General features: G+C 43.0%; 1 protein-coding gene across 16 annotated transcripts in view; it reads right to left on the bottom strand.

The window, feature by feature from the left end:
- LOC139563159 (diacylglycerol kinase zeta-like) overlaps positions 1-27,866 on the bottom strand; it is a 131,471-nt gene that overhangs the window by 60,052 nt on the left and 43,553 nt on the right. For 9 of the 16 annotated variants that reach the window (XM_071381481.1, XM_071381484.1, XM_071381487.1 and 6 more), the window contains exon 1: positions 9,239-9,387. The exons of the other annotated variants lie outside the window; for them this stretch is intronic. The gene's annotated coding sequence lies outside the window, so the exon portion shown is untranslated. Of the gene's footprint in view, positions 1-9,238; positions 9,388-27,866 lie in introns of those variants that run through there. 16 annotated transcript variants of the gene reach the window in all.

The raw sequence follows: 27,866 nt of genomic DNA, 5'->3' as shown, positions 1-27,866 counted from the left end.
ATGAGGGTGGAGGAACTGGGGATCTCCTCTACTCTGTGGAAGATTAGTGGGTAGCTAGATACACTATATACACAAATGTATGTGGACACGCCTTCAAATTAGCAGATTTGGCTATTTCAGCCACACCTGACATACACCTTGCTGATAGGTGTATAAAACTGAGCACACAGCCATGCAATTTCCATAGACAAACATTAGTAGTAAAATGGTCTTACTGAAGAGCTCAGTGACTTTCAACGTGGCACCGTCATAGGATGCCACCTTTAGAACAAGTCCGTTAATATTTTTTTTGTCCTGCTAAAGCTGCCCTGGACAACTGCAAGTGCTATTATTGTGAAGTGGAAACATCTAGGAGCAACAACGGCTCAGTCGTGAAGTGGTAGGCCACACAAGCTCACAGAACGGGATTGCCGAGTGCTGAACCGCGTAAAGATAGTCTGTCCTCGGTTGCAACACTCACTACCAAGTTCCAAACTGCCTCTGGTAGCAACGTGAGAACAATAACTGTTTGTCTGGAGCTTTATGAAATGGGTTTCCATGGCCAAGCAGCCGCACACAAGCCTAAGATCACCATGCACAATGCCAAGCGTAGATTGGAGTGGTGTAAAGCTCGCCGTCATTGGACTCCGTAGCAGTGGAAAAGTGTTCTTTGGAATGATGAATCACACTTCACCATCTGGCAGTTTGACTGACAAATCTGGGTTTGGCAGATGTCAGGAGAACACTACCTGCCCGAATGCATAGTCCCAACTGTACATTTTGGTGGAGGAGGAATAATGGTCTGAGGCTGTTTTTCATGGTTCGGGCTAGGCCCCTTAGTTCCATTGAATGCTACGGCATATATGATACTGTGCTTCTAACTTTATGGTAACAGTTTGGAGATGGCCCTTTCCTGTTTCAGCATGACAACGCCCCTGTGCACTATGTGAGGTCCATACAGAAATGGTTTGCCGAGATTGGTGTGGAAGAACTTAACTGATTTGATCAGTTATATTTTTGTTTCATCAGACCAGAGGACAATTCTCCATAATTACGATCTTTGTCCCCATGTGCAGTTGAAAACCGTAGTCTGGCTATTTTATGGCGGTTTTGGAGCAGTGTCTTCTTCCTTGCTGAGTGGCCTTTCAGGTTACGTTGATATAGGACTCGCTTTACTGTGGATATAGATACTTTTGTACCTGTTTCCTCCAGCATCTTCACAAGGTCCTTTGCTGTTGTTCCGGGATTGATTTGTACTTTTCGCACCAAAGTACGTTCATCTCTAGGAGACAGAACGCGTCTCCTTCCTGAGCGGTATTAAGGCTGCGTGGTCCCATGGTGTTTCTACTTGCATACTATTGTTTGTACAGATGAACGTGGTACCGTCAGGCGTTTGGAAATTGCTCCCAAGGATGAACCAGAGTTGTGTAGGTCTACCATTTTCTTCTGAGGTCTTGGCTGATTTCTTTTGATTTTCCCATGATGTCAAGCAAAGAGGCACTGAGTTTGAAGGTAGGCCTTGAAATACATCCACAGGTACACCTCCAATTGACTCAAATTATGTCAATTAGCCTATCAGAAGCTTCTAAAGCCATGACACCATTTTCTGGAATTTTCCAAGGTGTTTAAAGGCACAGTCAACTTAGTGTATGTAAACTTCTGACCCACTAGAATTGTGATACAGTGAATGATAAATGAAATAATCTGTCTGTAAATAATTGTTGGGAAAATTACTTGTGTCATGCACAAAGTTGATGTCCTAACCGACTTGCCAAAACTAGTTTGTCAACAAGAAATTTGTGGAGTGGTTGAAAAATGAGTTTTCATGACTCCAACCTAAGTGTATGTAAACTTCCGACTTCAACTGTATATGACGTAGACAGGAAGAGTACTGGGCTATTTATAGCACCCCCTGTTTATATCCCCCTGGCTGCTCTCTCACTGCGGCTGCCTCCCGCTGCATCCCGCCAGGCTCCACATGTACACATCACAGATAATAGTCAAAAGAGACTACCTCCTGCCATGCCTCACAGATAGAGAGGGAGAGTGTGTGTGTGCACCAGTGAGACAGAACGGGAGGGGAGAGGAAGAGAGAGACAGAAAGACCTCTCTCTCCTAGACCATAGACCAGGCATCTCCAACCCTGTGCTGGAGTGCTACCGTCCTGTAGGGTTTCACTCCAACCCTAATATAGCGTAGCTCATTCTAATAATTAGCCACTTGTTAAGCTGAATCAAGTTAGTTACAACTGGGGTTGGAGTGAAAACCAATAGGAGGGTAGCTCTCCATGCATGCTGGGTTGAGGCATAAGCCCACCAGCTCATCAACCCAGTCCGAGCTGGGTAACCACCTGTTCCTCTAGATTACTGAGGCGTGCTCCAATGAGGCCGGTATCATGGAGCCATCATCCAGGTCAATGTGCCTGGGTTAGGGATGGGCATCAGGCCAAGTGTGTGCCCCCACTGCTCCGGCTCCTGATCGATCTGGACATCCTGGTCTGTTAAATGCATTAATACCGCAGGGGCGAATGTAAATGAGATCGACAGTACCAGATTTCATGCCTCAAACCATCTAGGGGGACTACCTGTGTGGCCAGAAACGAGTGGAATCACATCTACAGTTGTACTGTAAATGTTATGGCTTTGTTATGACCCTCAGTAGAGTGATGTTATTTGAACTGAGGGAGATTTGAATGGGTCTTGTTAAGACTGCTGCTGTGATACATTGCACATGCCTATAGCCTTAGGATTTACCCGATCACCCAAAGCAGCTGAAAGTGATTAGTTGCCCCATTACGGTTCAACAAATGCAGGAGTTAAATCACCAAATCGGTTACAAACAAATGTACAATAATCCATTCAAGGTACCCTCAGATAGAAGCAGCCTAAATGTGAACTGTATCGTAAGTGCACTGAAATCTTCAGGGGGAAAAAATATGTTGTTTCCATGAAGACGCTCCTTTCTAACGTTTAAATATGTCACAAAACGGATTAACCAAAGATGCAAGAAAAAGAAAAAAAATTAAGTCACTCTCACTGTGGTAGCTTTCAAACGTCCCTGCAAAGAAGCAGTACAGTGCGGTATGCGAGCTGTGCTCAGTGTGAGCCTGAGCCATGTTGACAGTATGGTGTGAGAGAATGGAGTCGAGAGGGAGTGTCAGTAAAAAATAAATTAGGTTACAGTGTGTTTACCAGCGGACCTGAGAAACAGAGGACTGTTTTTGTTTCCATTCTGAGTTATGGACCTTAGGGCTCGAGCCCAGCCTTAAAGCACTGTTTTGACAGACAAACCTCAATTCAACCTGCAAATGAAGTCACTCTGCTGTGAGCCCAACGTTGAGTCAGAATGTCTTACTCTTAGTAATTAGTAGATTATTGACTTTCCTTTCAGCGGAGAAGTTGACGTGACAGCAGAGAAAAACAGTTGAGCTGTTATTCGGTTTCATCCTCCATGGAAAAAGAGAAGTGGGGGGGGGGGGGGGGGGGGTTACAGCCAGCAAATACCACCACTGGAAAATATCACCATAACTAACCTATTCAATTAAATATTTACATGTAAAACGTACAAAGGTCATTAGGAAAAAAAATAGCCATGGAGCTCTTGTCCTCCAGCGTCGCATAGTGCGTGATAATAGGGACTGTCAAGAATGAGGCCTTCATGCTGCTGCCCTCGGTTTGGTAAACACTCCAATGTTACGAGGATAATGGAGCTCACAGCACGACCTTAAATGTATACTTTTCCTCCCACTGTAATCAAAAGTAAAATGTCACCCTCTTGGCATGTCTATGGATACATCTCCCTTAGATCCGCTGAGGGCACTTGTCTTGATGATAAATCCCCCTGTGGATAGGGAGACATGGACGTGTCCTAGAAAAGCCCCTGAGAAAATGCCTGATCTAGACTGCGTTAACTCTCCCAGGCTAGGTCGTCCTCTAGGACAGTGTCAAATAACTAAGCTACCCTTACATAATGGATGTGCAGTGAACTGAAATATTGCCTGAAGGTCTGTTGACAGATATGGAGAGGAATAATTCAGATTGCAGAAATGACGCACCGTAGGCTGATTTCACAAACATAGTGCTCTGTGCTCTACATGTCTCCTCTCTCCATCCCTATATAGGTCTGTCTCCTCTCTCCCTCCCTTGACATAAACATCCATTCATTGAGCTTCAGCACAACACTACAGGGAGGGAGGCACTGGAACAGCCTGGCTAGCTGGCACAGCCTGATGGGAGCTCAGAGAGCACACTATTTCCACAGCCATGTCAACATAGCTAGCATGGCGAATAGCACCGGCTACTGTAATTTATGGAGGGAAATTTCAACTGCTCATCTGTAGCAGAGGGCAACTGAGGTTTCTCACAGACTAGACAGAATGGGGAGACAGACTGGACCAGTGACCCATCGGTCCAGGATAAGAGTAGAAGCCTGGCCTGGTCCATAATTCTTTCCCCTATACTGTGGTGTCACTCAGCACAGGACAACAAAGGGCAGGATAACACAGGGCTGAACTCTGATCAATGGCTCAAGGCAGCACTAAAACAGCAGTATCAGTGATGGTTATTGTTCACCACAATTTGATTGTTATCCCCCTATCTCCAGTTTAGTAGTCAGTCAGTGTATGCCTATACACTGAGTGGCCTAAACATTAGGAACTCCTGCTTTTTCCATGACCTAGACTGACCAGGTGAAAGCTACGATCCCTTATTGATGTCACTTGTTAAACCCACTTCAATCAGTGTAGAGAGAAGGGGTTTTAAGCCTTGAGACAACTGAGACATGGATTGTGTATGTGTGTCATTCAGAGGGAAAACGGGGAAGACAAAAGATTTAAGTGCCTTTGAACGGGGTATGGTAGTAGGTGCCAGGCGCACCGGTTTGAGTGTGTCAAGAACTGCAACGCTGCTGGGGTTTTCCTCGTTGAACAGTTTCCCCGTGTGTATCAAGAATGGTCCACCACCCAAAGGACCTCCTGCCAACTTCATACAACTGTGGGAAGCATTGGAGTCAACATGGGCCAGCACCATTGTGGAACACTTTCGACACTTTGTAGTTCATACCCCGACAAATTGAGGGTGTTCTGAGGGCAAAAAGTGGTGCAAGTCAATATTAGGAAGGTGTTCTTAATGATATGTACACTCGGTGTATTTATCTGATTTTTAGGTATTCCTATTGGTTGGTTAAATTTACATATCATTAAGGTGTTATTGGTCATGCTTGCAGATAGGGGGAGATTGCGAACGTCAATTCTTCCCAGCCTGATATTGTTATGCAAGCGGTAGGTCACCTTCTGAAATACAACTGCACATGGGGACAAAGATCGTACCTTTTGGAGAATTGTCCTCTGGTCTGATGAAACAAAAATAGAACTGTTTGGCCATAATGACCATCATTATGTTTGGAAAAAGGAAAAAGGGGGTATGCTTGCAAGCCGAAGAACACCATCCCAACCGTGAAGCACGGGGGTGGCAGCATCATGTTGTGGGGGTGCTTTGCTGCAGGAGGGACTGGTGCACTTCACAAAATAGATGGCATCATGAGGATGGGAAAGGTATGTGGATACATTGAAGCAGCATCTCAAGACATCAGTCAGGAAGTTAAAGCTTGGCCGCAAATGGGTCTTCCAAATGGACAATGACCCCAAGCATACTTCCAAAGTTGTGGAAAAATGGCTTAAGGACAACAAAGTCAAGGTGTTGGAGTGGCAATCACAAAGCCCTCAATCCCATAGAAAAATGTGTGGTCAGAACTGAAAAAGCGTGTGCGAGCAAGGAGGCCTTACAAACTTGACTCAGTTACACCAGGTCTATCAGGAGGAATGGGCCAAAATTCACCCAACTTATTGTGGGAAGCTTGTGGAAGGCTACCCGAAACGTTTGACCCAAGTTCAACAATTTAAAGGCAATGCTACCAAATACTAATTCAGTGTATGTAAACTTCTGACCCACTGGGAATGTGACAAAATAAATAAAAGCTGAAATAAATCACTCTCGCTATTATTCTGACATTTCACATTCTTAAAATAAAGTGGTGATCCTAACTGACCTAAGATAGGGAATGTTTACTAGGATTAAATGTCAGGAATGTGAAAAACTGAGTTTAAATGTATTTGGCTAAGGTGTATGTAAACTTCCGACTTCAATTGTACATGTACTGATGTGTGTATATATACAGTACCAGTCAAAAGTTTGGCCATACCTAATCTTTCAAGGATTTTTCTTTATTTTTACTATTTTCTACATTGTAGAATAATAGGGAAGACATCAATACTATAAAATAACACATCTAGTAATCTAGTATATTTTAGATATATTAGATTCTTCAAAGTAGCCACCATTTGCCTTGACAACTTTGCACACTCTTTGCATTCTCTCAACCAGCTTCATGAGGAATGCTTTTCCAACAGTCTTGAAGGAGTTCCCACATATGCTGAGCACTTGCTGACTGCTTTATCTTCACTCTGCGGTCCAACTCATCCCAAATCATGGCAATTGGGTTGAGGTTGGCTTATTGGTTGCCAGGTCATCTGATGCAGCACTCCATCACTCTCCTTCTTGGTCAAATAGCCCTTACACAGCCTGGAGGTGTGTCGGGTCATTGTGCTGTTGAAAAACAAATGATAGTTCCACTAAACGCAAACCAGATGGGATGTCGTATCGCTGCAGAATTTTGTGGTAGCCATGCTGGTTAAGTGTAACTTGAATTCAAAATAAATCACAGACATTGTCATCCGCAACGCACCCCCACACCTCCTCCTCCATGCTTCACGGTGGAAACCACACATGCGGAGATCATCCGTTCACCTACTCTGTATCTCACAAAGACACGGCAGTTGGAATCAAAAATCTCAAATTTGGACTCATCAGACCAAAAGGAAAGATTTCCACCGGTCTAATGTCCATTGCTCGTGTTTCTTGGTCCAAGCAAGTCTCTTCTTATTATTGGTGTCCTTTAGTAGTGGTTTCTTTGCAGCAATTCGACCATGAAGGTCTGATTCACGCAGTCTCCTCTGAACAGTTGATGTTGAGATGCGTCTACTTGAACTCTGTGAAGCATTTATTTAGGCTGCAATTTCTTAGGTTGGTAACTCTAATAAACTTATCCTCTGCAGCAGTGGTAACTCTGGGTCTTCCTTTCCTGTGGTGGTCCTCATGAGAGCCAGTTTCATCATAGCGCTTGATGGGTTTTGTGACTGCACTTGAAGAAACGTTCGAAGTTCTTAAAATGTTCTGGATTGACTGACCTTCATGTCTTAAAGTAATGATGGCCTGTCATTTCTCTTTCCTTTTTAAGCTGTTCTTGCCATAATATGGACTTGGTCTTTTACCAAATAGGGCTATCTTCTGTATACCACCCCTACCTTGTCACAACAACTGACTGGCTCAAATGCATTAAGAAGGAAAGAAATTCCACAAATTAACTTTTAAGAAGGCACACCTGTTAATTGAAATGCATTCCTGGTGACTACCTCATGACGCTGGTTCGGAGAATGCCAAGACTGTGCAAAGCTGTCATCAAGGCAAAGGGTGGCTACTTTGAAGAATCTCAAATATAAACTTCATTTTGATTTGTTAACCAAAAAAGTGTACCACATGATTCCATATGTGTTATTTCATAGTTTTGATGTCTTCACTATTATTCTACAATCTCAAAAATAGTACAAATAAAGAAAAACCCTGAAATGAGTAGGTGTGTCCAAACCTTTGTCTGGTACTGTTTTTTGATGTTTTCCTATGTACCTGTATGCTTGATGAACATAGCCATGATATCATTACACTGACTCTCTTCTACTCTTTAACAACTACTGTAGGCTGCAGTTCTAAAATACTGATCTTTCCCACCTTCCTCAATGCCCATACAAATGCACAATTAGTCAAAAGAACATTGAGTAATTTCAATTTTCCACATGATTACCCTAATTGGATTGTAATCTATCAGCAAGTTATTTCACATCACTTTGTTGCATCTCATCTACAATACTATTTTTTAAAGAAATGTCCCCAAAATTGTGTACACTACTCTACAGCTGTTCTAGGTTAGCCTACATTACACGCATACCTTATAGCGTAACCCTAAAATGAGTATCATGAGGTACAACTGTTCCCCGACAGGCCCATTGTGCATGTCTGAGACCAGCCCCTGTCATTCTTGGAAACAGTCACCAAACATCTGTTGCTGCACATGGATGACAGTTGATTTGTGTCAGATACCACACCTAGTACATACGGAGTCTGGTATTTCCACAGATTACCATGCTCTGAAATGTAATATGAACTGTAGAGGCGGAACAAGGAGAGGCGGACCGAGTGATAATGCCCCCTGGTCTGTCGATCAGTGTGGGAAAACAATGCCACTGCAAGTCCAAAGTTGTCTCTGTCTGTCTGTCATCGAACCCTACACAGCCAAACTGCTAGGGGCTCCTGGGAAAAGGTACAACAGATCTCTCGCCTAATACTGTCCATCTTTCAGAGAAAGCAAGATCTACTTCAGCACAGTACAACCAGATATAGTTAGTTTCCTTTGACTGCAAATGGTTGGCAACCAACTTTACGGTTGGTCATTTTTGGTGAACTCACTTCATGAAAAACAGATATGGTTTGTGTAATGCACAAAACCCCTCTGTCTTGACAGGGTATACAGTTCAAAACGAACCAAATGCATTTTTCCTCTGAGTACAGTGTCATTTTATTCAGAGTAAATTAAGCCATTTCAATATGTCTTTTTTCAAATATACCACCGTACAAAAACAGGTCTGTACACGTCTTCTCACCTACAAATCACAAAGAAAAGGCACAACGGAATGTTACGACTGACAATCTCAGCCTTAGACTATGGACCAGTATACGCAACAGCTGTTCCTACTCTGGCTGTACTTCCTAAGCTGTTCTCAGAAAATACATGAGAACCCATGTGTATTGTAGAGAACCTCCCAAAACATTCAAGAGTGACAGAGTGAGTGACACCCTTCAAAGAGCACAATCAGACCAGCTTTATCATTTATCCAAACACTTGTTGTTTTTTCCACCACAATGCCTCTGTTCTATCAACAAACCCTTCTCTGGCAGCGTACAGCCTCCTGTGGAAAATCAAACAGCAGATCACACTGTACACTGATACACTATATCCACACCAACTGAAGCCCTCAAGGGACAAAAAGATACAGCACTGCATTAGAAAGAGTATAAGCAATAACAACATCACATTTGGCAAGACCACAGTATACACAAGTCAATTAAATAGTCATGATTCAAAATACAACCTGATGGAAGCAGGTAAATAACCATCCACGCCTTTCCTCAGCTTGTCTGTCTAACTTTTAGTCCATGTGTGGCCCGAGCGAGAGAGAGAGCGAGAGAGAGAGAGCAACAACAGAGCGGTTCATGTGGAGGGAGAATGTGTGTCACAGCCAGGCAGCCGAGGCAGACTTGTTGGAGGGGGAGTGTCAGAGGCGGGCTGGGGGGGGGGGGGGGGGAGTGGGTGAACGGTTGCACTAAAATAACTCTGGTAATAGAGTTCACGGTTCCTTGATGAGCCGTTTACTTGAGTGTTAATGCTCTCTCATACATACGTAAACTGAATGCACAGACACACACTGGTTTTGATGTTGCTTTAAAAGAGCGACTGCCTTTAAAAACAGCCTGTGGCATCGATGAGTCAGAAACAGTTATTCTAGCGACAAAATTGATTTACAAAGTGTAAATGGGATAATTTGTCATAAAGTCTCATCTAAAAGTGAGTTTGGAGAATCTGTGCGTGACAACGGGTAAATGAAGGTTGGGTTCTGATTTGATGATGTCAATTTGCCCACTAACATGGGGTGAACAGTGGCGGTGATTCCTCTCTATCCAATAGCTATGACAGTGAGACATTGTTTACATAAAGACAACACATCGCAAAAATAAAATGTTGAGAAATACTGCACCAAACACCTTAGTTAGATGTAAAATTGCACAACTAAAGCATCCTTGGCAAAAGAGTCAAAATGAAGTACAGATTTCTTGAGTTATCTTAGATTCATTCTGGGGATTTTGAAGAAGTAAAATTGGCTGCAGCGTCTCATGTGGGACAAAGATAATTTACCAAATGCGGACTGAAATCACATTTTTCTAATGAGCAACAGGATAAACACAAGTGCCAATTGGCGTGTTCAGTGGCTCTTTAACACACTGTATTAGCTGGCACATGAAAGACTATAGCTGTGTTTGAATACTCATAGTAACCGTACTACTTGTGACGTGAATTGAGTATATAGTACGCTTATTGGTCATAGTATGGATATAATTAGTGTGCCAAAAGTTCCCGGATGTCGTACTAAATTCGCCAAAACACAAAGTATACACGCAGAGGACACTATTTCCGTACTTTTAGGGCCCATAATGTAATTCTTCAGAAAATGGGCGTGGCTTCACAACGTTTTCAGATTTGAAGAAAATGGCAGAAAATAAGCAGCCGACGAAAGCGAATACAAATGAATTGAACTAACTAATGACAAATGTTAAGAAAATGTTGAACAATGTAATATAGTAATGACTTTTCAAATAAGTTAAGTTACACATTATGTTGGCTGACAATTTGTTAGCTACGCTATCCTTATGAACCACAAGAGATAAAGGAGCTCAAAGCTGACCCATTTTGCATACCCCACCATACCATGAGACAACCATGTATTCATCACTGGAAAAGAGAAACAGTTGAAATTGATTTAATCTAAAAGCTTACATACAGGGTTGTCAAACTACTTTATAATTTCTGGGAAAACGTTTTTTTACACAAATTGTAATTTTTAAACTTTGATTATCAAAATAAATTTTAAAAAATCAGATTTTTTAAAAATATTCACATATGTTGTAGCTTAGACCCTGTTTAACATCATCTTAGGTTTTTTGTGTTGTGACCTCCATCGGTTGAGACACAACATGCTCTTGAATACAGGGTGGGTGTCATGTTTTGGCTGATAAATGTACTAAAATGGGAATAACATTTTAAATTTCAACTTTCAAATGGTACCACCAGACTGGACCAGTGACCCTTTGATCCAGGATCAGATCAGAAGCCTTGCCTGGGCCATAATCCTTTGCCCTATACAAATGGTACTACCAAGAGGTGTTTTAAAATATACCGTCAATCCTCCATAGGAAACCTATTGAAATCATAGAAATATAGATAATAGAATAGACATGATCATTTAAGTTGACATTCAACAGTGGGTGGACCGGCGGTCATCTTTGTGGTAGTAAATATAAGTTACAATTTAAATCCAATTAAAATGTCAATGGTGTACCAGCTAAATTGCCGTTGTCTCAATCGATAGCTTGATTCTTTTAATTATATTTCTATGGCTGAAATGACACCCACCCTGTATTCAGGAGCATGTTATGTCTCAACCGATGGCAGGTACAACACAAAAACCTCAGATGATGTGAAATAGGGTCTAAGTTACAACATACGTAAAGAAAAATAATAGGCGTTTACCTTTAACACCGACCATTTTTATTCCAAATGTTTTTTCCCCCAATAAATAATAATTGTTTGGCAGCACTGTTTGTAACCGTTTAAATGGTATCGAACTCAAACGTTTATCTTTTCCAGTGATGAAGACATGGAGTCTCATGGTAGAGTGGGGGATGCACTGGGCTCCCGAGTGGCGCAGCGGTCTAAGGCACTGCATCTCAGTGCTAGAGGTGTCAGTACAGACCCTGGTTCGATTCCAGGCTGTATCACAACCGGCTGTGATTAGGAGTCCCATAGGGCGGCGCACAATTGGCCCAGCGTCGTTCGGGTTTGGCCGGGGTAGGCGTCATTGTAAATAAGAATTTGTTCTTAACTGACTTTCCTAGTTAAATAAAGGTTAAATATAAAATAAAATGCAAAATGGTTGAAATTTCTCCTGAATGTTTTGGCATTCAGGTCCAAAAAGTAACTTTCTGACAACTTTTTCCATGGGCAAACATGTATGGAAAGTTTTGTTTAAATCAAAAATGGCATTGAATTCAAATTGATTTAATCTCTCTAATGCACTTGCTCAAATCCACAGCGATATCAGATATACTGTAATAGTCAAGACAACAATGCTATGCTCATCAGAACCAAATTACTGACCAACATTTCCAAATCAAACCAACATGTTTTTGAGGTCTAGCTTTGGCAAGTACTGTCTGTTCAGTGATATTAATGTCCCAGTGTTCCAAAGGTATTAAAATAAATAGAAACTACTATAAAAAGGAGTTGCGTGCCACCTGACTTTAATGCTACACAGATGTCCTTCTCTCCACGTTGGAGTGTCCCTTGTCCCCTTAACTGACCCACAGGCAAGATTGTCTCACACACATCAACACACATTTTATTTGTCACATGCGCCGAATACAACTGGTGTAGTCTTTACCGTGAAGTTCAGAGTTTAAAATAGTAACAAGAGGAATAAAATCAAATGAGTGTGTGTGAGTGCGTGTGTGTCTAATATGTATGTGTGTGTGTTATGTGTGTTTGCGTATGTAGTGTATGTGTCCGTTTTGTGTGGGAGTGTTAATGTAGTGTGCGAGAGTATATATATATACACACACACACACACACACTTGACGTTGGAAGTTTACATACACCTTAGCCAAATATATTTACATAATTCCTGACATTTAATCCTAGTAAATATTCCCTGTCTTTGGTCAGTTAGGATCACCACTTTATTATAAGAATGTGAAATGTCAGAATAATAGTATAGAGAATGATTTATTTCAGATGTTATTTCTTTCATCACATTCCCAGTGTGTCAGAAGTTTACATACTCTCAATTAATATTTGGAAGCACTGCCTTTAAATGTTTTAACTTGGGTCAAACGTTTTGGATAGCCTTCCACAATAATTGGGTGAATTTTGGCCCATTCCTCCTGACAGAGCTGGTGTAACTGAGTCAGGCTTGTAGGCCTCCTTGCTCGCACACGCTTTTTCAGTTCTGCCCACAAATGTTCTATAGGATTGAGGTCAGGGCTTTGTGATGGCCACTCCAATACCTTGACTTTGTTGTCCTTAGGCCATTTTGCCACAACTTTGGAAGTATGCTTGAGGTCATTGTCCATTTGGAAGACCCATTTGCGACCAAGCTTTAACTTCCTGACTGATGTCTTGAGATGTTGCTTCAATATATCCACATTCCTTTCCCATCCTCATGATGCCATCTATTTTGTGAAGTGCACCAGTCCCTCCTGCAGCAAAGCACCCCCACAACATGATGCTGCCACCCCCGTGCTTCACGGTTGGGATGGTGTTCTTCGGCTTGCAAGCCTCCCCCTTTGTCCTCCAAACATAATGATGGTCATTATGGCCAAACAGTTCTATTTTTGTTTCATCAGACCAGAGGACAATTCTCCAACAAGTACGATCTTTGTCCCCATGTGCAGTTGTATTTCGGAACGTGACCTACCGCTTGCATAACAATATCAGGCTGGGAAGAATTGACGTTCGCAATCTCCCCCTATCTGCAAGCATGACCAATAACACCCTAATGATATGTAAATTTAACCAACCAATAGGAATACCTAAAAATCAGATAAATACACTGTGTACATATCATTAAGAACACCTTCCTAATATTGACTTGCACCACTTTTTGCCCTCAGAACACCCTCAATTTGTCGGGGTACGAACTACAAGGTGTCGAAAGTGTTCCACAACGGTGCTGGCCCATGTTGACTCCAATGCTTCCCACAGTTGTATGAAGTTGGCAGGAGGTCCTTTGGGTGGTGGACCATTCTTGATACACACGGGAAACTGTTCAACGAGGAAAACCCCAGCAGCGTTGCAGTTCTTAACACACTCAAACCGGTCGAGATGCTCTCGATGGTGCAGCTGTATAACGTTTTGAGGATCCCGAGGGCCCATGCCAAATATTTTCAGCCTCCTGAGGGGGAAGGGACGCTGCCGTGCCTTTTTCACGACAGCGCGGGTGTGTGTGGACCATGATAAGTCCTAAATGATGTGGACGCCAAGAAACTCTCGACTCACTCCACAACAGCACCCGCTCCATTATCAGCTCCTTGGTCTTACTGGCGTTGAGGGAGAGGTTGTTGTCCTGGCACCACACTGCTAAGTCTGATCTCCTCCCTGTAAGCAGACTCATCGTTGTCGGTGATCAGGCCTACCACTGTCGTGTCGCCAGCAAACTTGATGATGGTGTTGGAGTAGTGCGTGGCCACACAGTCGTGGGTGAACAAGGAGTACAGGAGGGGACTAAGCACACACCCCTGAGTGGCCTCCGTGCTGAGGGTCAGTTGGCGGATGTGTTGTTGCCTTCCCTCACCACCTGGGGCCGGCCCGTCAGGAAGTCCAGGATCCAGTTGCAGAGCGAGGGGTTCAGTTCCAGGGTCAACTAGCTTGGTGATGAGCTTGGAGGGGACTATGGTGTTAAATGCTGAGCTGTAGTCTATGAATAGCATTCTTACAGTTATTTCCCCTCTTGTCCAGGTGGGAGAGGGCAGTGTGAAGTGCAATTGAGATTGCGTCATCTGTGGATCTGTTGGGATGGTATGTGAATGAGAGTGGGTCTATAGGGTGTCTGAGATGATGGTGTTGATGTGTGTCATGACCAGCCTTTCAAAGCACTTTATAATTACAGATGTGAGTGATACAGGGCAATAGTCATTTAGGCAGGTTAACTTGGAGCTATTGGGAACAGGGACAATGGTGGTCATCTTGAAACATGTTGAGATTACAGACTGGGACAAGGATAGATTGAAAATATCTGTTTAGACACTTGCCAGCTGGTCTGCGCATGCTTTGAGAACACGCCCTGGTATTCAGTCTGATCGTTAACCTGTTTAAACGTTTTGCTCACATCGGCCACGAGGAGCGAGATCACTCGACCAACTCATGCCTCAGCTCCGGTAAACTGACACTCAGTTTCATATGCCTGCTCTGTGCGACCAGAGCTGTTATGGCTGATGAGTAAGACCGTACAACAGTGTAGCGCCGTGTGGGCTGACCACACACACACACACTCAGACTGCACCCTTGACAGCCCTGATTCTGACAGCCAGGAAGGACGTTCAGCCTCCACTGCTTTAGAGCACAAGGCCACAAACAGCTGAACTGCAACACCTTCTCCATATCAAACACGGCTCGGCTGCACTGTGGGCGAATGGAGGAATACATACTCTACTATGCTGTATTGAGTTCATTTACTGGAAATCAAAAGTGATCGTTTCATGTCCTATTGCATGCCCTCTTCCTGTAACCTTTAGTGAGAGGCTTGTTGAAGCTGACACCTGCATTGCTGTGGTGGGGTGTGCACTGTGCTAAATAAGGAGAAGCTAGGAAGATACTGTCACTAATACAAGTCATAAGATTTAACAGATATCCAGGTGTCTTGTGTTCTCACACAGGAAGAAACACAAACGTCAAAGGAGAACGTTTTGTGATGGGGTACTCTTGTAGTGGTGGATTCGGTGAGGAAGCAAGACAAGATGGTAGCAGTGCAATATTAAGGATGAGGACTTTAATTTTAAGTGAGAATAGGGAAATAAAACAGCATATTAGTCATTTAGCAAACACTCTTATCCAGAGCGACTTACAGTTAGTGCATTCCTCCAGTTAGTGCACAACTCCACCACTTTTCAATCTCATTTTCATTACTCCAGCACAATTCCATTGTCTACATTTGTAAAAACAGCGCATTTCTACATTTTGTAGAAAAGATATATACATTTATAGAGTTATACACGATGACATGGTATCATGGGGAGCAAGAAAATACCCTCCCTCTTGCTAGAAACTTGTTGCAGGTTTTGTAAATCACAGTTTAAAAAAAAACTTTGAATCGTACCCTGTTATGTCAGAGAGAAGCATTTTTTAGGACTTTTCTTCTCGTCTTTTTAACCACAGATCATAGAAACGTGCTGTTTTCACGTATGTAGACACTGGTATGGTGCTGGAGATGATGAATACGAGGTTGAAAAGTGGCGGAACTGTCCTTTAAGCAAGGTGAGACACCACATTTCATAGCTACTTAATTCAGGAAAAATGACTAAATCAGCAAAGTCACTGCTAGTAAGAAAAGACAAGTGCGAGTGTTGGTGCAAGAAATGAACACTGTGTTGCTTACACACTTATCTGGTCGTTTCAGATTGGTCAACATTGAACAGATAGGATAGAGGTTGTTTTCATCATAGAATTACATTATAGAATCACAATTATAGGGTCTCATGACAAGAAAGTACAGTCTCTGGACAGAACTGTTAGCTGGAGGTTGATTGAATCGTTGTCGAGTCTGGCTTGTTCCTCTTGAAGATGCAGCTGCAGAGTATGGAGGCGATGCACTGACTGAATTCAGCCAAAAGACCCAGCTGGTATTTGGGGATATTCGGTATCAAGTAATGGGCAACCACGAAGACAATGGTGAGCGGGAGGATACCAGCCAGGATGAAGAATATTCCAATGACGAACATCACCTTGGCCCTGGACCAGTTACTCTTGATGCATTTGGTGCACTTGGACCAAAGATGGCCCCCCATCGATCCCAAAGCTCCCAGGATGGTTGATATGTAGGTGATCATCTCCAGGGCCCATATGACCCCACTGGAGGGTCCATAAGAAACAACGAAATAGATGGCATAGGACATTAGGGAGACTGTCATCATTCTGGTGGATAATCTAACTAGTGGGGTACAAGCTGGACAGTATGGGCCCTCCGATCAGGAGCTGGGACCCCCCCCCCCCTCCCCCAGCTGAAGTGGAGTGAGGTCATCAGCTGTCAGTTTTCATCGAGAACAGTTCTCATCGAGATGGTGTAGCTAGCTGTCAAGGAGACACTGATGATGATGAGTACCCTGGCCAGGATGAAGAATATTCCATTGATTATTATCAACTTGGCCTTAGATGGTTCCTCTGTGATGCAGTTGGTGCACTTGGCTCCGATGATGGAGACCATCACCCCCAGAACCCCCAAGATGATGCCGATGATGGTCATGGCTCTGGCGGCCTGCAGGTCCTGGGGAAGGAGGGGTCGTAGAACTTACACAGTCCAATGAGCAATCAGCTCATCCACAGGTCCCGCCCAGATGAAGGCAGTCACTCTACACATGGGCAAAGCAGAGGCTACTATGAAGGTCACTATGGAGCTGATGCATCCTATGACTCCCAAGGAGATGCCCACAGTCTCCTTCAAAGAGTTACTCAACAAAGAGGTTTCTAGAAAAGGGGAGATATTAAACTTCTAGAGAAGATTCTATACAGTGCCTTCAGAAAGTATTCACAACCCTTGACTTTTTCCACATTTTGTTGTGTTACAGCTTGAATTTAAAATTGATTTCAATGGCCTAAACATATTACCCCATAATGTCAAAGTGGGAATCTTTTTTTTTTTTTACAAATAAAAAGCTAAAATGTCTTGAGTCAGTCATTATTCAACCCCTTTGTTATGGCAAGGATAAATATATTCAGGAGTAAATATGTGCTTAACAAATCACATAATACGTTGCATGGACTCACTCTGTGTGCAATAGTGTTTAACATGATTTTTTTAAATGATTAACTCATCTCTGTACCCTACACATACAATTAGCTGTAAGGTCCCTCAGTCAAGCAGTGAATTTCAAACACAGATTCAACCACAAAGACCAGGGAGGTGTTCCAATGCCAAAGAAGGGAACCTATTGATAGATGGGTAAAAAAAAAAAAATTAAACAACAACCTGAAACTGAATATCCCTTTGTGCATGGTGAAGTTATTAATTATACTTTGGATGGTGTATCAATACATCCAGCCACTACAAACATACAGGCGTCCTTCCTCACTCAGTTTCTGGAGAGGAAGGAAACCGTTCAGGGATTTCACCATGAGACCAATGGTGACTTTAAAAAAGTTTGAGTTTAATGGCTGTGATAGGAGAAAACTGACATTGTAGTTACTCCAAAATACTAACCTAATTGACAGTGAAAAGGAAACCTGTACAAAATATTCCAAAACATGCCTCCTGTTTGAAACAAGGGAATACTGCTAAAAATGTGGCAAAGCAATTCACTTTTTGACCTGAATACAAAGTGTTGTTTGGGACAAATCCAACACATATTACTGAGTAACACTCTCCATATTTTCAAGCACAATGGTGGCTGGATCATGTTATGGGTATGCTTGTAATTGTTAAGAACAGGAGAGTTTTTCAGGATAAAAAAGAAATGGAATGGAGCTAAGGACAGGCAAAATCCTAGAGGAAAACCTGCTTCAGTCTGCTTTCCACCACACTGGGAGCTGAATTCACCTTTTAGCAGGACAATAACCTAAAACACATGGCCAAATCTGCACTGGAGTTGCTTACCAAGAAGGCACTGAATGTGTCACACCCTGATCTGTTTCACCTGTCCTTGTGATTGTCTCCACCCCCTCCAGGTGTCTCTTATTTTCCCTAGTGTATTTATCCCTGTGTTTCCTGTCGCTCTGTGCCAGTTCGTCTTGTATTTTCAAGTCAACCAGTGTGTTTTTCCCCCCCGTGCTCCTACTTTTCTATTCTCTTCTACTAGTCCTCCCGGTTTTGACCTTTTGCCTGTCCACGACCATTCTCTTGCCTACCCCTTTTGGATTGTTAATAAACATCTTGGACTCTAACCATCTGCCTCCTGTTTCTGCATCTGGGTCTCGCCTTGTGCCCTTATAGAATGTTCCAGAGTAGCTGAGTTACAGTTTTGACATAAATCTACTTGAAAATGTATGGCAAGACCTGAAGGTGGTTGTCTAGAAATGATCAACAACCAATTTAACATAGCTTGAAGAATGTTTTAAAGAATAATGGGCAAATGTTACACAATCTAGGTGTGGAAAGTTCTTAAGTGACTGTCAAAGGTGCTTCTACAAAAGTATTGACTCGGGGGTGTGAAAACTATTTATTTATTTCATTTCCAATACATTTGCAAAAATGTCTAAAAACATACTTTCACTTTGTCATTATGATGTGTAGATGGGTGAACAAATATATATATTTAATCCATTCTGAATGCAGGCTGCAACACAACAAAATGTGGAAAAGTCAAGGAGTATGAATACTTTCTGAAGGCACTGTAACTCTAGGAGCTTCAGGCTTCACAAAGTTCCAGAACAACATCCTTGTCCAAATGCTCTCACCTTCCGATTCTTCTGTAACTGGAGATCGGAGTCTTTCAGAAGCCCACTATGTCTGATCGATGCTGTGATGTCACTTAAATATGTTGTCATAGAAACACGAAACCAGTCCCCTCTCCACCTGCAGTTTGCAATTTGCTGAAATGCGTATCCAGGGTCTAATATATGTTTTTAGGCCATAACTTTCTTAATGAAAGGAGTGGAGCGAGGCAGTGAGTCACTCACAGCAGCACAGGCGGCCTTGAACACGGAGGAGGAACAGACTTGGTGACCCCAGGTCTGTATAGAGCGTGATGGAGGCTGGCGTAGGTAGGCATGACTCACCACACAAACAAGTAGCTACCACCGAGGCCTGGGTAGACGGGGTGGGGGAGGGAGGGAGGGTGTTGACGATATACTGTAGGCAGATATCCCAATAATTATAAAGAACCATTATTGTTGTACTGTGTATAATATGTATTTTTTTAAACTGGAAAATAAATAACTTAGTGCATACCAAGTCATACATTTTTATATGCCTTTTTTCACATTCACATGTAGAAGCCATTCTATGTGGTCCATCAATTTTAAACTTCAAAGCAAGGCTTAGTTCTGCGTTTTCAATGTAGCCACCAGTAGCCTAAACTCTGTCTCTACCTCTCTGCTACAGTCCCTCCAGCCTCAGAGAGCGATCGAGAGAGAAAAGGGTGATGCCAGGCCTGCCCTTTCAGAGTGAGCTCTGATTGGATTGAAGATCTAACCTGACTCCCACTGCTACAAGGGACAGTGATTACACGCACCAGCTGTGACAGTGCCCTGGCCCAGGGCTTTGATGAGTAAGAGGCTTGTAACAGTTCCTGCTACCAGAAAGATTTCCACTCTGCAAGGGGTTAAAATCATATCTCACAGAGGGGTGTGGGGGGGCATAGAAACAGCTGTGAGAAACCAAAGAGGATATTTACTGCCAGACAGCACCTAGACTAGAGTAATAAATGATTGGGCATTTCCTTAACACTAGCCTCATAACACTGTAGCAATAGCAGAAATATCCTTTAAAACTCAAAGACAACACAACTAAATGACTGTCTGCAGCATTATAAAAATGCAAAAACTAAACAACTATTTAGTCAATAACAATCCTTCAGGAGACGTTAATATGTGGATATTGCATTCCAACCTAACAACATTACCTAGCTTATCAATACGTCACATGATAGACATGTAAAAGCTTTCCCAGGTGGGAACAGCATTGTATGCTATGAGGAAAAGAAGACACCAATGTTCCTCATGACAGGGGAAGCACCCAACAGAAACTATTAAAGTTGACTTTTCATTATGTTCTATAGGAGGAAGTATCTGTTGTTTACTGCACTGCAGTCAGTCTGCAGAAATATCCAGCATTCATAGTTATAACTGATCTGCCTGCTATAAGTCTTAAATGTTTTTTGGTCTGCTTTACACAGTCTTGTGTTGTGTTGGTTTATCCGTAGCTACAGTACTTCCTGTCTGAGATGAGATAGTGTGTTGAGAGGAAACGCAGTCCTTCAAGACCCCTGCCGGCCTTTATGACACATTAACCACAACGTTTCACTGTACGATTACTGTAACTAAACACTACCACTCAGGCCATACATGGGAAAAGTATTGAAATGATTCTCAGAAACCAACAACATGTTTCTCTATTAGCAATCATGATCTGCTTATGTTGTGAGGAAGCAAACATCAACCCCAACGGTTGTGTGTATGATCTGAGGGTCATATACTGTAAGCACGTGATGCTATTCAAAAAGACACGTGTACTGCATCCTGTACGATGGTCACAGAGACAGTCAAGCTGGGATGTGTTGTCTACAGTCTAATATCCACCAAGACTCAACATGTATTTCTGTTGTGACATAGGCTAATGTGGCCTAGTCAAAGTCCTGACCTAATCCCAATTGAGATGTTGTGTCAGGACTTGAAACGAACAGTTCATGCTTGAAAACCCACAAAATGTTGCTGTGTTAAAGCAGTTCTGCATGGAAGAGTGGGCCAAAATTCCTCCACAGAGACGTGAGAGACTGATCAACAACTACAGGAAGCGTTTGGAGTCACTGCAGCTAAAGGTGGTACAACCAGTTATTGAGTGTAAGGGGGCAATTAATTTTTCACATGGGTGATGCAGAACTTTGTTTTTGAAATAAATGAAATAAGTACGGAATTGTTGTGTTATTTGTTCACTTGGGTTCCCTTTATCTAATATTAGGTTTTGGTTGAACATCTGATAACATTCAGTATAAAACAAATATGCAAAAGTAGAGAAAAATAGAAAGATGGGAAATACCTTCACAGCTCTGTGTATTTCCTGGTTCAGTATTATACCGTAGGCCGACAAAGACAAAACATTACACATTCTAATGCTTAGGTAAAGATAAGCATGAGTCAAATATGACACCTAGTGGTAAAATGAAGCCCTTACGGATTTCTATTTGTATGGACTATGATAGAAGACGATGAGGATAGCTAGAGCAGCTTTCTCCCAACCTTGTTCCTGTAGAACCACAGTCCTGGACGTTTTCAGTCCAACCCTAATCTAGTGCACCTGATTCTAATAATTAGCTGGTTGATAAACTGAAATCAGGTTAGTTACAACTGGGGTTGAAAGGAAAGCCCACAGGAGGGTAGCTCTCCAGGAACAGGGTTGGAGAGCCCTGAGATAGAGGATGCTGGGTCTGTACAAGAAAAACACAGGGTGTCTCATACAGAAACACAAGAGGAATGGGGCCAGAAGCGGTGTAAGGAGAGGTCATCTGCTGATGTCCATTATAGATACAGAGGCCCCTAAGAGCCGGATGGCCCCAGGGAGATGGCATGAAGGCGTGTTGTAGAGGCCTCTGCTCCTAACTGTGTTGGTCTTTCCTGCTCCACGAAGCACTCTGACCTCCTCAACAGGCAACATGATATTTCTCCCTGCCTGGCCTATTTAGAGTCCTTTGCGAGTCTCCTTTCCATCCTGGGTTTGGCACTGAGCTCTACCAGGCCCAAGTACCACCCTGCATACCACTGCTGGCTTGCTTCTGAAGCTAAGCAGGGTTGGGCCTGGTCAGTCCCTGGATGGGAGACCAGGTGCTGCTGGAAGTGGTGTTGGAGGGCCAGTAGGAGGCACTCTTTCCTCTGGTCTAAACAAAGATCCCAATGCCCCAGGGAAGTGATTGGGGACACTGCTCTGTGTAGGGTGCTGTCTTTCGGATGGGACGTTAAACGGGTGTCCTGACTCTCTGAGGTCATTAAAGATCCCATGGCACTTATCGTAAGAGTAGGGGTGTTAACCCCGGTGTCCTGGCTAAATTCCCAATCTGGCCCTTAACCATCACGGTCACCTAATAATCCCCAGTTTACAATTGGCTCATTCATCCCCCTCCTCTCCCCTGTAACTATTCCCCAGGTCGTTGCTGCAAATGAGAACGTGTTCTCAGTCAACTTACCTGGTAAAATAACGGTAAAATATAAATAAATAAAAATAAAAGTGTTACAGTCTCAATTGTTGAGGTAAATAAATAAACATCATGAGGTCTCGTTTAACAATGAAAACCCTCATTTGATTGGTTTTATATAACTAATACAATCTCTTAAGCTTACTGAAAGGATTCATCTGATTAGTGTTACAAAATGAGACACACAATGTATGTTTATCATGCATGTACAGAAACCTTTAGTAATGAGCAATAAAAATACCAAAAAAAGTGATAAAATAGAAAGGCGGTTATAAGCACCTTTGATTCATTGGGAGGCCACCCACCATATGATCTGTCTATTTAAAGAGCAGACATGGGACTGCCCTGACTAATATTGCTCTAGGCAGATAGAGACGAGACATGATTGAAGAGTTGGAGACTGTCTGGTTATCTAACCAGTTATTTCTATCCAATAGGGTTCTATTTTTCCTTCAGGCTACAGTATTGTATTAGCGCTAACAGAACAAGACAGTCAATAAAATTAAAATAAAACTTTGGAAGACATTTCCTTAAACTGTAACCCCATGATTCCCAGAGCGATGACAAGCCATAACGAATCCATAACTTTTAAGTGGTAATTGATTCGGTTCCAAAATAGACTCACTCACCGTGGGTTTATTTGAGCTAATTTTATCCCCACTCTGCTATCTCTAGGCTCTCTATCGGTCTGGCCTGGTAGTGTTGGCATGCTGTATCATACTACACAGACAGGAAACTAACTTGCTCACTACCAAAAGAAGGTCTCTCTCACACACAAGTTCACATGTGCACTGAACACTGATGGATTACCATATTGGCTGCAACTTTGTTTAATGTTTTACTGCGTAGCGTCATAACAATTCATAATCTCAAGTATTTGATGAAATTAATGCTATTATTCTGCTGTCCAGTTTGCATTATCCAATACATGTAATGTATTTCTCAGTCTGGAAAGTACATTGTTTAGGCAGAGGCTCATTGATGCAACACTAGCATGAAAGCGGTTTCTCGATGCTTTGTTAATAACGCCACTAGATGTTGCCATTTTTTGACTTCCTCATCAACACTGGCTGTTCTGCTTCCTCCCTCTACATCTCAGCCCATGATGGTTGGGTACGGAGTGGGAAACATCTATGCTAGATGCAATATAGGGGGCATCTTTTCCTAAAGCAATCTTCTGACATCACAACTTGGATTTGCATCAACTAACCAGTTAATTAGTAGCAGAACAGGAAGTAACAGAAGTACAGGAAACTGCAACTACTGTATATTTTCCTAACGAGGGTGGGGGATGACCTAACTCAATCAATGTAATTAGTGCTCAGAGTGCCTCTAACCCCAGACCCCTATCATTACTGACAATGGGCGGAATTACTCACCGTTTTCGGTAGGATTTCTAAAGAATCTCTGTGAATATAGCGATATGATTAACAAAAACAAGAAGTGTAAGACTCAAGGCCAGTGCTGAGGCTAGGGTCATTGTTAGGGAAAGCTGTAAAAACGGACAGCCTCACGATGACACATTTTGACCTTTGCGTTGGTACCGGAGGAAATCCTGTCGGGAGAGGACAGGAACCCATGCTGCGTGACCCTGTTCCTGTCAACAGCCCCTGAAACTGGGAGAGGATGGACTTCATACTGAAGCAGGGCTCAACCTGCATTAGTGATGCGGAACACAGTGACACGGTAGTAGTGAGCTTCACAAAGCCAACATGTGTGGACATGTCTGAAATATTTCATGAAATATTGATGGTTTTGTCATCATTAGCAATTTTATTGCCTCTTATTTCATAGCCCACTATTTCATTGTAATAAACCAGTCAAATTGCCCATAAAGGTAACCTGTCAGCAGCTCAACTGACACATTTTCAAGGCGAAACCACAATGTTGGGTTACAGTTGATACGGCTGCTGCGTGGCTAGAATGATGCATATAATGGCTATGGGCATGCTTTGTCACATCTGTCACATCAGTGAGGGAACTAAAGATAAAACTGGCTCTATTTCTGTCAGTCCTCAGATGGGTCCCTCTTTCTCCCCTCAGGCCCCTCGCTGTCTGCAGACACATGCGCCCTGGCACCTGAACACAGTCATCCAGTGGGACATGCAGCCAGCCCTGGTCTCAATGCTACAAGATGTTCCCAAATAAGCCAGAACGCACAGGACGGGGAGGAGTGGAGGGGATCAGCTATGCGAAAAACACATCAGGAAGGGTAGTGGTTTCCAAACCCCCCCCCCCAAAACAACTCTTGGGAAGCACACCGTCTACTCCCCCAGTGATTCCTCTCTCTGCACTCAATGCAGGAGAACATCAGCAGTTCAGCTCCCCGTATGCCGATGCACATGATGTTCTGGAGACAAGGTGCACAAATAATCTCTGAAGAACGGAAGGACAGAGCCTCTGTGTGTGGTCGGGAGAGTGTTCTGTTGAACAATGGAAAGCATTGTCAGAAGAGTTCAATTTCCAAATTCTACTGTGAGGCCCCGACTAGAGTCAGGGCTACAAGGCTGTATGACATTAAGCACATGGACCAGCTGTCACACATCTAGGTCTATTCTCCTCTGAAAGAGACACTATCTGCCCGGTTAAGGCTGCAGTGTGAATCCAGGCTTCTAGTGGATAACATTCATTCATGTTATAGGTGCATTATAAGCAATTACAAGCAAACAAGTCATAATAAATGACAGAAATTGGAGCACAGTCTGTGGAACTGGCAGGGAGTAGTTGTGACAGGGGCAGAGACCTGGTGGGTTGAACAGAGGTGCGAATGAGATGCGTGTCCCTGCAGGGAAGGTACTGTCATCTCTGCCAGCTACAGCATGCGGAGAAGAACAGCGTGGCGTGTAAAGGTGGAGGGTCAGATGATTGTCTGAGGACTTGTGTTGTAATATCATCATCATCATGTAGGTAGGTGGTTCCTCTGTATGTTCTTATGATCAATAGCTGAGTAAGGCCAATGCTGTAGAACTGAAGATAGAAAATACTTAGCTAACAGTTATACAGTATTGAAACTGTAGCTGGATATCAATGAGATATCTGTGTCCGTACAGTCCACATCGATTATCACAGAGTTCCCATTGTTTCCTTATTGGCCCAGTCAATAGTACAATAGTGCCAGTGGGTGACAGATTCTTGCTGTTCCTGCTCAGAGCCTGTTCACAGACAGGACAATTGATGACGATAACAATGATCACTGTTTAGCAAAAGCACAGAAAACGTATTCATTGTATGCTTAACATGGCTTGTAATTTCTTGGCCCCTAGATCAAAATCGGTTTATCATAGATTCAAGATTGTGCAAGTGATACAGTATAATCTGTAGAGTAGCATAGCATGGCTCTTCGGTTGTATGACCTCTAGCCAAACAGGTTTATCAGTCTAATCTGTTGGAGGAGACTTCAGACCTGGTTTATAGGACATGTTGATGTATTGGCTAATGGCCAAGCCTACTGTACTCACTGTGAGAGTGTTACACACGCCTCTGTGAAGAGGGAACGCAACACCCTGCTACAACTCAACTCTCCGTGAAGCGAAAGAGGTATGGACTGTAGGTGCGAGTAAGGATGACAAAAAGGCAGAATTGACCACTTACTAGGATTTATTTCCTTACACGGTAATATGGGGAAAAGGGGCTGGACGGAACCAAAGCAAAGAAAGTAAATATCAATGCTCCCCCTCTCCTATCTAACCTGCCTACCCACTACTTACCTAACTTAGCACCGCCTGGTGCGCTAACCAAAATACAGGGGGTGGTCCGCCCAGGTCTTACTTAGTGTGCCTAAACAGTGAATATACTACGGGTATATGTATGCCCGCGGGCCTCTTGCCTAAGCACTCCCTAGGTGCCTTCCCCTTCCCCCCTGGGAACAAATGAAACAGAATATTAAACAATCCACTTCACAACAAAACTGAGAAAACTAACTCAGGCCACTAAAGAAGCTCTGACAAAGCACAAACACAGAACATACCAAAGCTGCTGCTACCAACAACAACAACAACTAACATAATACATATTTACAATCAACATGCTATACCACTCAGCCATCAACCGTCTCTCTCAGCAATGCCTGCCTGCCATCTCTCTCTTTCTGAACAGAACACTGGCTTTTATAGCTTCAGGTGGCAATGGTAATTAGAGACAGCTGTATCTTGACGAGGGGGCGGGGTCAGCTCTCCAATTATCAATTGGGGCCGACCAATCAGCTGCTTGGGGAGAAATTCCAGGAAGCCATCTCCTGAAACACACACACTCAAATACAAACTACAACACAGAAACTGGGGAACGTAACAGAGAGCAGTATGCTTTCCTGGTATATAAAAAGGGATTGGGAGATACCTAGTCAGTTGTCCGACTGAGTGTATTCAACTGAAATGTGTCTTCCACATTTAACCTCTGAATCAGAGAGGTGCAGGGGCTGCCTTAAATCGGCAGGTAGCCTAGTGGTTAGAGCGTTGGACTAGTAACCGAAAGGTTGCAAGATCGAATCCCCGAGCTGACAAAGGTAAAGCAATCTGTCGTTCTGCTCATGAACAAGGGAGTTAACCCACTGTTCCTAGGCCGTCATTGAAAATAAGATTTTGTTCTTAACGGACTTGCCTAGTTAAATAAAAGGTCAAATAAAAAAAAATGTTTATTTTTTTATTTTTTTAAATCGACATCCACGTCTTCGGCACCCGGGGAACAGTGAGTTAACTGCCTTGCTCAGGGGCAGAACAACAGATTTTTACCTTGTCAGCCTGGGGATTTGATCCAGCAACCTTTCGGTTCCTGGCTCAACGCTTTAACCACTAGGCTATATACTGTTCTTAAAGGGGAATAATGGCAAATTTCGAGAAAAAAAAACTCTGACTCGTTGTTTGACTGTCAAAGTACGCACCTCACTGCAGGGAGAGCGAGGTAGACCTAGAACGAGAGCTACATCACAGAGTAATACAGGCCACTCCCTGCAGCGCTAGATAGAACTTGGTGGAATAACGCAAATCTACGACAAATATAAATGTTCTGTCACAGCTAAAACCCTAAATTCGATCGTGAGATAAGGCATAAATATTTGATGTGATAAATTTGGGATCGGGGGTTAACAATTTTCCTCCTCTGAGACCTCCGCCAAGCAAGGAGGAAAGGAACCGACCCAATCCCGCCTCCCACTTTTACCTTGCAACCCCATTGGACATAACTTCACCTGCCGATGAACATTGTCTATCTTCTCTCTCTGACTGTAGGCTACATCCCTCGCTGCACGGTGTGATCGTCACAGCAAAATACATCTACTAAAATGAGAGGGAAAGACTAGTGAGAGTGCAACATAGCATCCACTTCATAGGATGACACATACAG

Source organism: Salvelinus alpinus, chromosome 33 (assembly GCF_045679555.1).
Source record: "Salvelinus alpinus chromosome 33, SLU_Salpinus.1, whole genome shotgun sequence".
Taxonomy (NCBI): domain Eukaryota; kingdom Metazoa; phylum Chordata; class Actinopteri; order Salmoniformes; family Salmonidae; genus Salvelinus; species Salvelinus alpinus.
The sequence above is the reverse complement of the archived record's forward strand: the minus strand, read 5'-3'. Positions and strand labels throughout refer to the sequence as shown.